Below are 13,688 nucleotides of genomic sequence, written 5' to 3'. Positions count from 1 at the left end.
AGATGAGATAATATTGTCATGCTTATGTTTCCTTTCCAAAGGTCTCGATCAGTCATGTCCAGATTTTGTGGCTTGGTACTGCTGGGTAGTTTTCCAGTCGAAGTGATCATACAGCAACTGAGCTAGAGGAAGTTCGACATTTGCTAGAACAAAAGACATAGGGAGAAAATACGATGTCTATATAATTACACGTCATAATCTTAGTTGCTAGAACTTCATGCCTGTCAGCGAAGGCTTGATCGTGCGTTTGCATTGCTTATTCTTTGGCCAATCGTGGTGATGATATGACAATCGTTGAATTTTCTGCTAGTTGCAGATCATGCATGAGGCCGGGGTCCATATTTTCTCGCCAAGTTTCTCAGAGAATGATGCGGAAGTGAACCAGCTAATTAGTGGCGAATGCTTCCGATCGATGAGAGGTAGGTAGCTTCCATGGCCCTGGAGGGAGTTTGGAAGTATTGTGTTAATTAGGGTTTTGGATCATTTTAGTTCTTTAACTAAGTTGAATACGAAGAAGACGAGGAGGAAGAAATTAAGGGATGAGAGAGAAGAGAAATTGGAGCTCCATCGAAGACAAAGGAGAGAAACAATAGATAGTCGTTTGGTGTTGATCTCTTTTCGGAGGCCACAGTATCCATTAAGTTAGTCAGAAAGTCTACACACACATACAATCTGTGCACAGATTTTGTTGTGGGGCCCACCACGGGTCCCACACAAATCATCCGAGCCGTTCATTAAATGTAAAATATTTTTTCAAGGGTTCCCGTAAAAAATAATTTCAATCCGATACCTATAGATGCTCGATCCAATCGTATAACTTTTCATTATCCGAAAATCTGAATGAAAAGTTAGATGGTTGGATGAAGCACCTATAGGTATTGGATTGAGCTTATTTTGTACGGAGACCCTTGAAAAAATGTTTTACATTTAATGAACGGCTTGGATGATTTGTGTGGGACCCGTGGTGGGCCCCACAACAAAATCTGTGCACAATCTGTGCATAGATTGCTGTGTGTGTAGCACAGAGTAGATGCCTTCCCATCTGCATCCTAAATCGTGTTCCCAACCTCATCCAATAAATTAGGTTCGTAACATTTACAAAAGATAGAGTATATAATATGAAGAAAATACATGGATTTTATCCATCGTTGAAATGGAGTTATATATAAATTAAATTTACTCTCAGTACACCAAATTTTGTGGGATTCTGTATACGTACGTACATGGTAGTTTACTATTACAGTTATGATACCATGTATTCGTTGTTGTGTGGTATAAATATTGTCTTGAGATTTTCTTCTTTTAACTTCTTAAAAATTACTACTATTCTACAAAACTTTAAATGAACCAAAACTAATTGTTAAATACTACCATCTTACATCATAGTTCTACCCTAATCTTTCTTTTCATATTTTAGAAGTAGATTACCTTACCCCAGACCCACCCACCAACAAAAGTATCAATCAACATCCTCTCTATAATAGTTGAATTCATAACCTCGGTGCACCCAAGTATAACTACACAATTTTTCGGGCCAACTTCCCTGATAATTTCTACCCTAATTTGGCAACCTTTAATCCTAGCTCCGTCCCTACTCTTTGAATATTTTCAACCACAATATCTGTAGTTCAGATGACATTCCCACTACTTAAACAAATAATTATTGGACAAACTATGGGACAAGTTGTGGAGAGTTGAATAAGACAAACTTCAATCCACCCAAAAAAAAAAAAAAAACCATTATATCATTAAACAGAGCAAATTATACTTTTTGAACCATCTAAAGATGTAAACGAGTACATATGCAGTCGTCCGGTCACTATTTCTTGTTAATGTTATGGCCCGGTAATCACAAAATATACAAGAAGAGACCTCTACCAAATCTACTCCTCTCTCTCTCTGTATGCGTATGCACGCACGCGTACATGCTGCGATGTTTCTAAATTCGTCAGCTCAAATCAACTAATGAAAACTGGTCTATTTTTCTGTTTCACTAAGAACTAAACTAAGCATTATGTGCCCCTAATACACGAGCGTTATGGGCAGGGGCTGCCCAACCCGGTCTTTGGCAAAATAGGCCTTTGATATGCAAAACTAAAATTGGCCAATCATATGTAACAGAGGTTATGAATAACATATTAAATTTTGGAGATTTAAGTGCTTAGAATTGAACAAGGCATTGGGAAGGGGAAAACAATCTCCAAGGTCGGTTTATGCTAAAGATATTGGAGATAAATGAAGAGTCACTTAACCGTAATCATGATGTTGGGCCAAATTCGCCAAGGTCTACAAAAGGCGGAGGGAAAATACCAAAGACAATGGAAGAAATGGCTGTTTCTTGACTTATTGGGCCTGCGTCTTTTGATTTACCCACATTCTGTACCTCTGGCCCAATATTAATTGCATCCGCCTTTGGGAAAATGACGGCTAAAGAAGTATTTTGATAATTAATACCTATCAAGGACATTTTCAGTAGTAGCCCAACCTTTATTAAAGACTCCATCCATCCCAAATTCTTGGTCCTCTACTCTACGGTTTTACGTGTAATTTTCAATGGCTCATATTTCTCAATGCATATTGTTTAAAATATGCAATAAGGATTTTATTTAATAGATTTCAATTATTATTTCTATAAAATAATGTTTTCAAAAACACAAAAAACAATATATATTGAGAGATATAAGCAATTGAAAACTGCATGTAAAACCATATAGGATTAAGAATTTAGGACGGAGGGAGTAGTCATATATGCGCACGAACAAATGGGAATGGGAAAATACCATGGATGGATGGTATTCAAAGCCTTTCGGCAGCAACGGATGAAGGTGATGGGAAATACCATGCGATTAATAGGTTCGTTTTCTTGAAAAAATATCAGTAGGTTCATAACCTAACCACACTCGTCATGTAATAAATTAATGGTTTCACCTCCATGTTTTTAAAGACAAGTGCGATTCAATCAAATTGGCTCTAATTAAGCTGAGTTTTTCCTGTGGCTGATCTGCATGTCTGGAATCTGGATAGATAGAAGGAACAACTTGGATCATTCAAATGGAATCCATGATGGGTCTCGCAGACAATTTAGTCCAAAATTGGACCGCAGAGGAGCTCCATTCCTCCAAAAATTACATTCTTCTCTTGACAATGCATACATTCCAGTGTAGCACATCCCACCCTCCCTCCAGAGACACTCATCACACCAACACCAACTAATATTTTAACATTACTATGTCTTGAATAATCACCGTCAAATATAAATTAATCGGCGAACTATTGTAGGAAGATGGCTTTTCATATAACTAAAGGTCGCTGAAGCAGTTCATTGTTGGACATAAATTTTACATATGAAACAACTTTCCTGTGTCTACTGAAAACATGCAGTGGTTGGCTGACATTTCTCAAGTCATAATAATAAATGTTGTGATCTGCAGAACCTACCTGCAAAAACATAAGTCATTAACTTATCACTAATACCCATCTATAAAAAATAAAAAAAACTTTTTCACTAGATACGGCTCCCTTTGTCCCACTTTATTAGTCCATTTTTCACAATTCAGGACAAAAATATCTATATTTTTCATTTTCTTCTTTTCTAGGTGATTTTTAAAACTGTCTAAGTGGATCTTTTAGATGATGGAAACAATGTTTTTTTTTTTTTCACACTCTACTGTTGACCCGATTAAAGGGCACGTTTGCTGAAATTGACAAACAAATGGGAAAGAGGGAGCAAATGGTAAATCATACCCATATTCACTGACCAGAGAAGACAGAATTTGAGAGGGGCATACCGCGACGTGATTGCTAGATCCTGGATTATACTTGACAGAACATATATTTGCTTTCATGTCAATATTCAGAACACTAGCCTCCTGTTTTATACACCAATTCCTTTCCAAGAGATATTGATCACTACATATCCATCAAACTTCCTCCAAATTGGATCGACCCTTAGTTCTAAATAGAGCGCTAAAATAACATCTATTTACGTACTCTAAATAAGGATCGAAGGAAATGCTGGCATATGGAGAAAATAAATAACCTCAGCTGAATTTTTACCTAATTACTACCTCTATCACACAAACAAAAAAATGCTCATTGACTATTTGGGTAAAAGCTTTACAGCTAAATATTCTCATAAAAAGATCGAATATCTTCCTCCAATACTTGAGTAAATTAGAAAATAAAACAACGGTAATCTAACTTCCTTCCAAGAGCTATCATCTGATTTCACATATTCACTGTAATAAATACTGCCAGAAGGACCAAATGTTACACGGAGACGAGTCTCTGCTACCTCATTTAATTTTAGAAGCTATGCCTATCAATATGAATTCGTTGTTGAGAAATAAGATGCAGTTTTCAGGGGAGGAAAACTAGGCTTTCATGTGTAACAAGTACCTTGCAGTCATTACTGCTGGATACCAGCATTGAAGGTTCAGTGCGTGAAAAATCTACGCTCCAGGCTCGTTTTTCATGTTCTTCGTATTCCATCACTCTGAAAAGAAACGATTGGGTTAATAAAGGTCAAGAGTGTTTGCATATCTCTTCAAATTCATCTCCTATTTACTACTCATTTGGTATATCAACAAAAGCTAGCCCACTCTTTTTCATATTTTCTTGGCTTTCTGCTATCAAAGACAAGCAAAAAAGCTGAAGTTATTTGGAATGTCGTCTGGCTGTTTTCATGTTGGGGATGCAAGGGCAGGAGCTAAAAAACTGCCAACTTATTTAGAGATGTCAAATGATGCAAAACAAAGCCAACTTATATAGAGATGCCAGAGGAGCCAAAGCTATAAAGGAAAAAGGAAAATGGAAAATAGAGAACTTAATGGAAGCCAAATTACCTGACGAGTAGTTACATGCCAGAGGAGCCAAAGCTTTAAAGGAAAATGGAAAATAGAGAACTCAGTGGAAGCCAAATTACCTGACGAGTAGTTACATCCCACACAGTTACTATCCCCTCATAATTACTACTGGCTATATGGTTCTTTGTATACTTGTTCCAGCTCAGGCAACTAAGTTTAGACCATGAGGACATTTCCACAACTGGACATTGCACATCTGCTGGCTCATTTACCACCTAGAAAGCAAGAAATGGACAATAATTACCGAGTGAGAAAACAAAGGTATTTGCCTTGTATGACAAAATTTATGAGTTTCATATTAATAGGTCTCTTTTATGTTGAAAAAGAGTATTCCTGTGATTAAAATTGAAGTATGAAACTGGTGTGGTCATTCAGCTATGTTGGCCAAATCTCTAGAAGTATCTTGAACAGGAAAAGTAAAACGCCATATGAAAGATTGGATTTGGGAGGAATTAACAAAATCGTCATTATCAAGAAACCATACAATGTTCTTTTATTGTAAGATATACCGCAAATAGATTTTTCACTAATTGCTGCTAAATAACATGTTGCATATATGCCCGTGTTTTCCATTAGAACATCTACACAGTGTAGGCTGACATGTAGTCCCTTGGCAGAGAGTCAGAGACACTAAAAATTCTTTCACAGAAACCATATTCGTCAGCTGAGGTCCCAGTATCTGCCCTAACCATTATAGTATCTGCCCTAACCATTATAGAAGTCCATACCAAGTCTACAGAGAAAGATAATGATGCACAGACCATAACAAGTGTCCAACACTTACTGAAGCAAATTCAAAGACCTTGATGCGCCTTGAAACTCCGGCAGTAGCAAACAATTCATCATCTCGATCAAATTCTACGCTGGAACAAACAAGAAGGAAATAAAGCCATGGTTGACTTGAATAATAGAGAGAGAGAGAGAGAGAGAGAGAGAGAGAGAGAGAGAGAGAGAGAGAGAGAGAGAGAGAGGATGGATTCAGATACAAATGTAATGTGTCAACTGTAACACCCCGTCCCATATCGGAAGTCTACATGGATGATCTTGGGTATATAACAAACAATGTAGGCTACTACTAGTACCTTGGGCTTAAGCATTTTGGGCCATGTGGTATGGCTTGTGGATCAAGATCAAGGTACTAGGTAGAGAGAGAGAGAGAGAGAGAGAGAGAGAGAGAGAGAGAGAGAGAGAGAGAGAGAGAGAGAGAGAGCGCGCGCAATGAAGGATGGATTTCAATTCAGATACAAATGTAATGTGTCTACTGTAACACCCCGTCTCACATCGGAAGTCTACATGGATGATCTTGGGTATATAACAAACAATGTAGGCTGCTACTAGTGTCACGACCCAAATCTAATGGATTTGAATATCGTGACCGGCCAGTGAGTCTATCTCACCAAAGGCCTCTATTGCCCCTTTATTAAAAGAAATAACCATAACATTTACGGAAGCCTTCTTTAATGATCAACAATCACTTAGAGTGATTTATTCATTATGCTAATATCAACATAGGCTACACTCTTCTTTTATTCATTACATAACCATATCACCAGCATAATAATAATTAATACTCGGCTCATCTCTCTGATCCTGATTACCTGAAAATAAGATTTCAATAACATAAGCCACTGCTTGTGTGAGATTATGAATTATCAGAGTTACATGAGCTACCATGGAATTCTTTTTATCAAAGAGAAACAAGAACCATAACTTCAGTTTTTCATGACTTGAACTGTAACCAAAACCATAACCTCAGTTTTTCATGGCTTAAACTGTAACCAACATCATAAACAAGTTCGTATATAACATAACATGCTGTAAACATAATACGATATACCATCCAACGATTACCGCCAGTAATGAGGGAGCGACCCCCAACATAACATGATGAATTGATCAATTCAGTTGGACACTTGGCTGTGCCCCTTTTTCCATTCCGTCCTTATAACACCATTCCGACTAGTATCTTTAACGTCCCCTAGATTCAGAGACATCGTTCGGATGTATCGATAATACCTTTTTTTTTCCATAAACTGTTCAAAACATCATAATTCCATGGTATGTTTGCTACAAAAGAACTTTATTGTTAAATAACCATAATTTAAAAACATAAACTTTGTAAAAATTCATGTAATAGGAATAATTCATAACTCACCTTTCGTTCCGTTCAACTTGGCTTATGATCAACTACTTTGAAGGACTCGTACCTAATTCTTTTCCGCTTCTTTCCTCCTCTTTTCACTCTCTCTCTTCTACTTCTTTTTTTCCTCTTCTTTTCTAGTTGAGTGCCGTGAGTGTGGTGTGTGTGTTTTGGGTTTTGTGTGTGTAGTGTGTGCTTATGGAGTAGATGAGAAGGCTATTTATAGTGTTGGATCACAAGCTCTAGAATATTCTATCATATCCAACTATATCTTATCCAAATCTAGAATAATCTATATGTAATCTAATAAAATCTTATCATATCTTATCCAAATCTAATAAAATCTTATCATATCTTATCATATCCAAGCATATCCCACAAAATCTAGGGATATTCTAATAGGATTTGATCCGATTCGCCCTATAATGAGATGTTACCTCTTTCCGGATTATTTTGTTTCAGTTCTCCGCCTCGCGAGAACTTATGTCCTTTCCCTTGGCCACAATGTCATTAACAGGGTTAGGGCAATAACGTTTAAAAATTAACACATATGCAGTATGCAGAAAATACTCTAATTGTTTTATACCTTAAGTCACAAATAATCTACTTTCTGAATTCAAACGGTAAGCGGCCCGTTAAATGATTATCCCCTTACTTTTCCTTAATTCTTTTTCGTTTTAAGAAGTCGGGGTGTTACATCTAGTACCTTGGGCTTAAGCATTTTAGGCCATGTGGTATGGCTTGTGGATCAAGATCAAGGTACTGGGCAATGGTCTACTTGGGAAGTTCTAGATGGTATCAGAACAATCCGTGTACACGACTGTGTGGGCCCTGGACTTTGGAATTGGTTGGTTTGATTTGGTTTAGTTTGGTGATTTTAGTGCTCAACCCCTCGTGAGGGAGCGAGGCTATCAAGATGGGGAGATTGTAACACATCGTCCCACATCGGAAGTCTACACGGATGATCTTGGATATATAACAAACCATGTGGGCTACTACTAGTACCTTAGGCTTAAGCATTTTGAGCCATGTAGTGTGACTTGTGAATCAAAATCAAGGTACTAGGCCAGTAGTCTGCTTGGGGCATTACATCTATTATTGATATTAGCTTAGGAGAAACGTTTGCATTTTTTGTGCTTACATATACATAACAAGGCATACACGTGAACGCCTGTTCTCGTACTCAAATACACCATCATATGTCCTAATTCAGTAGTCAAATAATAATAGGTATTATTTGTCTAAGAACCACAGAAAGGGTGGAAATCAATAGTTCTTGTTTGAGTGATTAGTCATTTGAGAACAAAATTTGACCCACGTGTACTTGAACTGACTTATGTAAGTGCAAGTACTTGTTTATATTTTGGGTGCATATGTAAGCGGAACAACTTAACTCGCCTCGATTCAATGTTGGCCGAGTGAAAAAGATCTCCATGCCTAAGCTCAGCAATGACTCTCAATCTGCTACCAAGAGAAAAGATGCAAATACGCTTACATCAACACAAAAAACTTAAGCAACCCATAAGGAGACAAGTGGCTACTTCAAGTGAAACCAAAATTACCAACGAAGTAAAGGAACCTGTATTGTGTAAAGGTCAAAAGGGCAGACTGGAAATCCTCAAGTCCTGCATGATAACCTTCTGTATTCATGGCATTCACATGAATCACATCCCTTGCTTCATGTTTGTAAGACTGTCAAGCCCCATGTTGCTTTTGCAAGTAACACTCTTGAAGGTCATTGAACTGTTGGGATATAACTTATTAAAGAACAAAGGTCACAAAATTTTAAGTAAATGACACAAAGCTATATGTCAATTGACAGTCTGTGAGAGTGGGCAGAGTCGGCAGACATCCTTAAGGGTTAAGGCCCTTACCCTATTTAGTAAAATAGGGGTAGTCCTTCTATAGTTTGGAAAGTTAGAATGTCAATTTACCAAGCAATGTATGTTCAACAAAACATATTTTTTATTTTCCAAGTTAAGGATGTAAAAAACATTTCTACACAATTTATCTTGCTAAAGGTCTCTGTATCTAGAGTTTGGTATACTACAATCATTTTTTGTTCTATAGAAACCGTCAAGAAAAAGTACTGACCTGGGCAAGGACCCTTTTTTGTCTCGCTAGTGAAAGACCCGATTGAGTAACATGTTGTGAATTGGACCCACCATGCGCATCCTTTTTTTGGTTCATCCATAAGCATCCTCAATTTCACTATACATCTCTCTTTTGCCCGACATAAGTCCATCCTATGCCTCTCTACAGAATTTATATCCTCCTTAATATATTGTAGATCATTTTGTATCTAGAAAACAAGAAAGAGACCATTAAATTCTGTTTTAAATCTTTTTCCATAAGAACCCTGAGGTTGAGGACATGATGTTGCCATTTAACAGCTAAAAATATGAATCCAAAACATGCATGGAAACAAGACAGGAGTCATGAGACACTACATGGGTCTCATTCTTGAGATATCTAATAAAAGATAATAGTTCAGCAACCAAAATTTTGCAATACAGTTCTGGAGATATTTATGGATGTATTTGTAGGTTCCATATGGTAACTTATTCATATTCATATAATTACATTCCTTATCAACCATTGTATTCCATAATGGTAGTTTACACGGTGTTGTCAATCCTATACCATACTTGTAGGTAGACAGAACACGTAGCTTGGTGATCTGCATCGGCCAAAATACCGGGCATGTTCCGGAATCTCAGCAAGTACAATAATATTAGTGTGGCTTTCCCTTGAAAAAAAAGAGAGGCTTAGATGTTAAGATAATTAGACAAAACTAGGAGTCCAAAATGAGTTAATCGTGTTAATCTTTTATTAGAACTTATTTAAGGTATATCAAAGTGTTACAATTAGTTTTATTTCTCTATTTCAAGTTCTACAAGGAGACATAAATATATTGAATATATGTAATATATGTTGCGGTAAATCTGAAATGGTACCAAGATACATGATGGTATAGGCATGTTCCATACCAAGAGAGAAAACGTTACGATGGCCGGTACAAGATTGACAACTTTAGTTTACACTCCATGTAAAGTTAGCGATGTATTGTTTTCTTTATCCTTTTTCATATACTAATCACAAGATCCATTCTTGACTTCTCTCTTTGGTATTATGGTATCAAAGCTTAGGTTGGAAAAGGTCTCGGTTCAAGTCTTCTCCATATGCATTTATCACGCATTTGCATTTTGTTTCATTCTACGTGTGGTTGTTTGCATCTCTGCAAGCAAGACAAGGTTGTGTAGGATGTTGGATAGCTTAATATGCCATGCCCATTTCTTTACTTTACATGGTATCAGAGCTCAGGTTGGGAGAGGTATTGAGTTCAAGTCCTCTCCATAAGCATCTATCCCCCGTTGGCATTATGTTTCACTGTGTGCGATTGTATGCAAGTTGGGGGTAGCACGTGGGGGATGATGTTGGACAGTAGGTAACTTAGCAACCTACTCCACTCCCTGTTAACTACCAAAAAATAATACAAGTACCCTGAAAAGTGACTCAATTGCAGATTACGAAAAGAAGAACCATGTTTTGTAACTATGTCATCAAGTAACAGAAGTGTGACATCAAGTAACAGAATTCCTACACTTAGGCAGGAATTCCTACACAAAGACTGCAATGGTTGTGTCCATAGCTTCTTGGAAACTTGTTTGTTGAGTAAGGTTAAGAAAAGAATGAAGCTCATAGTAAGCTCCGGTTTGCAGGCTTATCTAATCAACTCTTTCAACTAGAGAGTGACCTCAAACTTCACCACAGCCTTTAAGATTTTCTGACCACTAGACTAACAATGTACCAAATGGCCTTTTTTTTGTCCTTTTTGTTGCTCATTAATAATCTATTAGAGGGAACTGCATTACAATGGATGAGCAGACACAACAAACTAAGTCAAATATTTGGCGTGTCACTCTTTATCCAAAGGCAACAATCAAATTACTGAATATGAGGAGCTTACTCTACCAGCTAAAGTTAACCCTTCTAGCCATGTGGCTGTACCTTCCTTACCTTTTATCTTACGTATACCTTCCACAATAGTATAGTTAAAGTAAAAGATATGATGCATGGCGGAGGAAAAATAGAGCAAGTAGGATAAATTAGCCAAAAAGCACTTGCGTAATGTCACTTGGTTCTATAGTACAACAAATAATTCTACAACAATTCCCACCCAAATTACGAAATTTCACAACAAAAGTCCGAAAACTTCAGTTTTACCCACATGATATATAAGGTCCCCTTTTGGCTGAATTTACGATTATTTACAACATGTTTACAGCATGATTAATGCATTTGAATTTCCTATTCTCTATCACAAAACATGAAAAGTGTTGTTCTTTTGTAAAACAACTGTATATCTTATGAGATTAACTACATATGATTTTGTGTTTATTACCATTTAGAAGCATATCTTACTGACTGTTGCAAACGAAAAATCTATCTGGATAAGATTTTCACCCCATTAAACAAGAATCTAGACCCCAATGCTGATAATATGCCTGTGGTATTGTGTATATGAGTATGTACTTATTTATCTGTAAAAGCCCATGAAAACAAATACAAGTTCAAGAACCTGACTAAGCTCTTCAAGCTTTTGCTTCCTTAGACAATGCAAAAAATCTTGTAGAATTTGCATATTTGTCTCAGCTTCTTCTTGCTCCATTTTTCTCTTCTTCTCTATAAGCATAGACAAGAGGCTATCTAGCTCCTTAACTGACACCTCACAACCCTGTCTAACGATCACACAAGAGTCACATGCTATTGAAAGAAAGCAATCCAGTGGGGACAGTAAAACTTTAGCTGTATCTATCCACCATTAGAATTTGATGTATTCTTAATAACTGGAGAAGTGACCAAAGTTGACCAATGTAGGACCCATCTCGAAAAGAGATTTCCACAGGGAACATCTATTGATAGTGTGGTCATGCATAATGATTATTGAGAGTTATTTATGCAAAAAGGCTACAATCCATGCTTTACAATGATTGTTTTACGATCCATGCAAAAAGGCACCATACGAAGGCTTCTGCATTCTGGCCAAGCAACAAATGCCATATGTTAGTCATCCTTAAATGACAACAGTCAACTATGAACAGGAGATGCCTGATTAAACCAAAAGGAAAGAAATTGCAAACCTTTTTCCATTAGATTATTACAGTTTAATCATGAGCGCTAAGGTAAGACTAGTATCTTGCCCATGTTTTGTAGCACCAATATTTGATGGCTAGATCTGCAAGGTCTTCCTATTAAGCCAAGCCAAGAGAGTCCCCCCATCTAGCCTCTAAATATGAAGAACTTGCATGTGATGCTAAGATGAGAAGGATTCATTGCAATCTTGCTTACAGTATCATAAGAAGTCTACAGAAATATTTCAACCAGAAAATCACCAAGTCTTATATCAAAATACAATAAAACAAAACAAGCAACACAAGAAAATGGTGCACTATGAACAAGAAAAGGGTGTATATGTTTCGTATGTATATACATACAAAACATGTATACATACACAATATACGTATATATCCAAATACTACCTTTGTCCCAAAATGATAGTTCTCTGCAAAGAGACGTGAAATTTTCAGATAAAAGAATAAAGTACAAATGTAAATGATTTTTCAAGTCTCTTCGCACCAAATTAAAGATCTCGATTAGTTATGAACAGAAATACTTTATTTTTATCCAAAAATTGCACTTTTTTTGGGCATGAGACTATTAAAATGGACGAAGGGAGTTTATAACATACAATGGTGGGATTTTCAGGGAGGACACAGTGGGGAGGAATCGGAAGAACAGGGCAACAACCAAATACTACATATCCACCCAAAACAAAAATTAAAAGACCACAATCCATGAAAAACACACCACATCTCACCCCATTCCATGCTTTTCGAAGCCAAAAACTTTCCCACTCGTCATAAAACGGGTTGTTCAGAATCAACACCGGCCACACTTTGGGTAAATCTATAAACAGGACCCACACACTCTTCATTCCTATATTTAAAGCATGCAGTTAAGTACAACGAAGATTTCCATCGAAAAATATATATCGCCAAACATCCAAAGTAAAACAAAGAAGAATCATAATGCAGAATCAGCGGGTATTTCACTTTCGATATTTTTAAAAAACCAGCAAGCTCCATCATTTAAATCACCAAAATTTAATACTTGAATAGACAATGATAATAAACCATAGAAGCCAATTCCGCACAAACCTCAAAGCTAGCAAAAATAGTCCAATCATTCAATTGTGCCAATCAATTATTGTAAATATTGTAGCAACACGCACTTACTCTGTTCAGAACAAACAAGAAATGAGGAATATATAATTCTATCCAACCAGGCATCCATAGCTGCTCTAGAGTGACATTCGAATTCATCCCCCAAGTTTATCAACTGGGAATATCTCCGCAAAAAACTCTGGAACAAACAAGGAACGAGGAATGCATAATTCTATCCAATCTACAAGTACAAAAATGCAGAAATCTCAAACATCAAACCCTAATCGCAATACGCTCAAACAAACGATCCAAAGAAGCCCCAAAAACACGAAAGACCAGGAAAGAAGAGGTGAATTTTTTCATACAATGGCACGACGACCCAAGAAAGATACAAACACAAACCTATCGTTACCTCAACACATGCAAACACAAATACATAATCTGCCATGTAATTTC

At 36.8% G+C, this 13,688-nt stretch overlaps 1 pseudogene; it reads right to left on the bottom strand.

Annotated features, from left to right (window-relative positions):
* Nucleotides 1-3,194: 3,194 nt before the first annotated feature.
* Nucleotides 3,195-13,688, bottom strand: part of LOC131312863 (E3 ubiquitin-protein ligase COP1-like) — a 47,141-nt pseudogene continuing 36,647 nt past the window's right edge.

Source organism: Rhododendron vialii, chromosome 13a (assembly GCF_030253575.1).
Source record: "Rhododendron vialii isolate Sample 1 chromosome 13a, ASM3025357v1".
NCBI lineage: Eukaryota > Viridiplantae > Streptophyta > Magnoliopsida > Ericales > Ericaceae > Rhododendron > Rhododendron vialii.
This window is presented reverse-complemented; position numbering and strand designations above follow the sequence as displayed.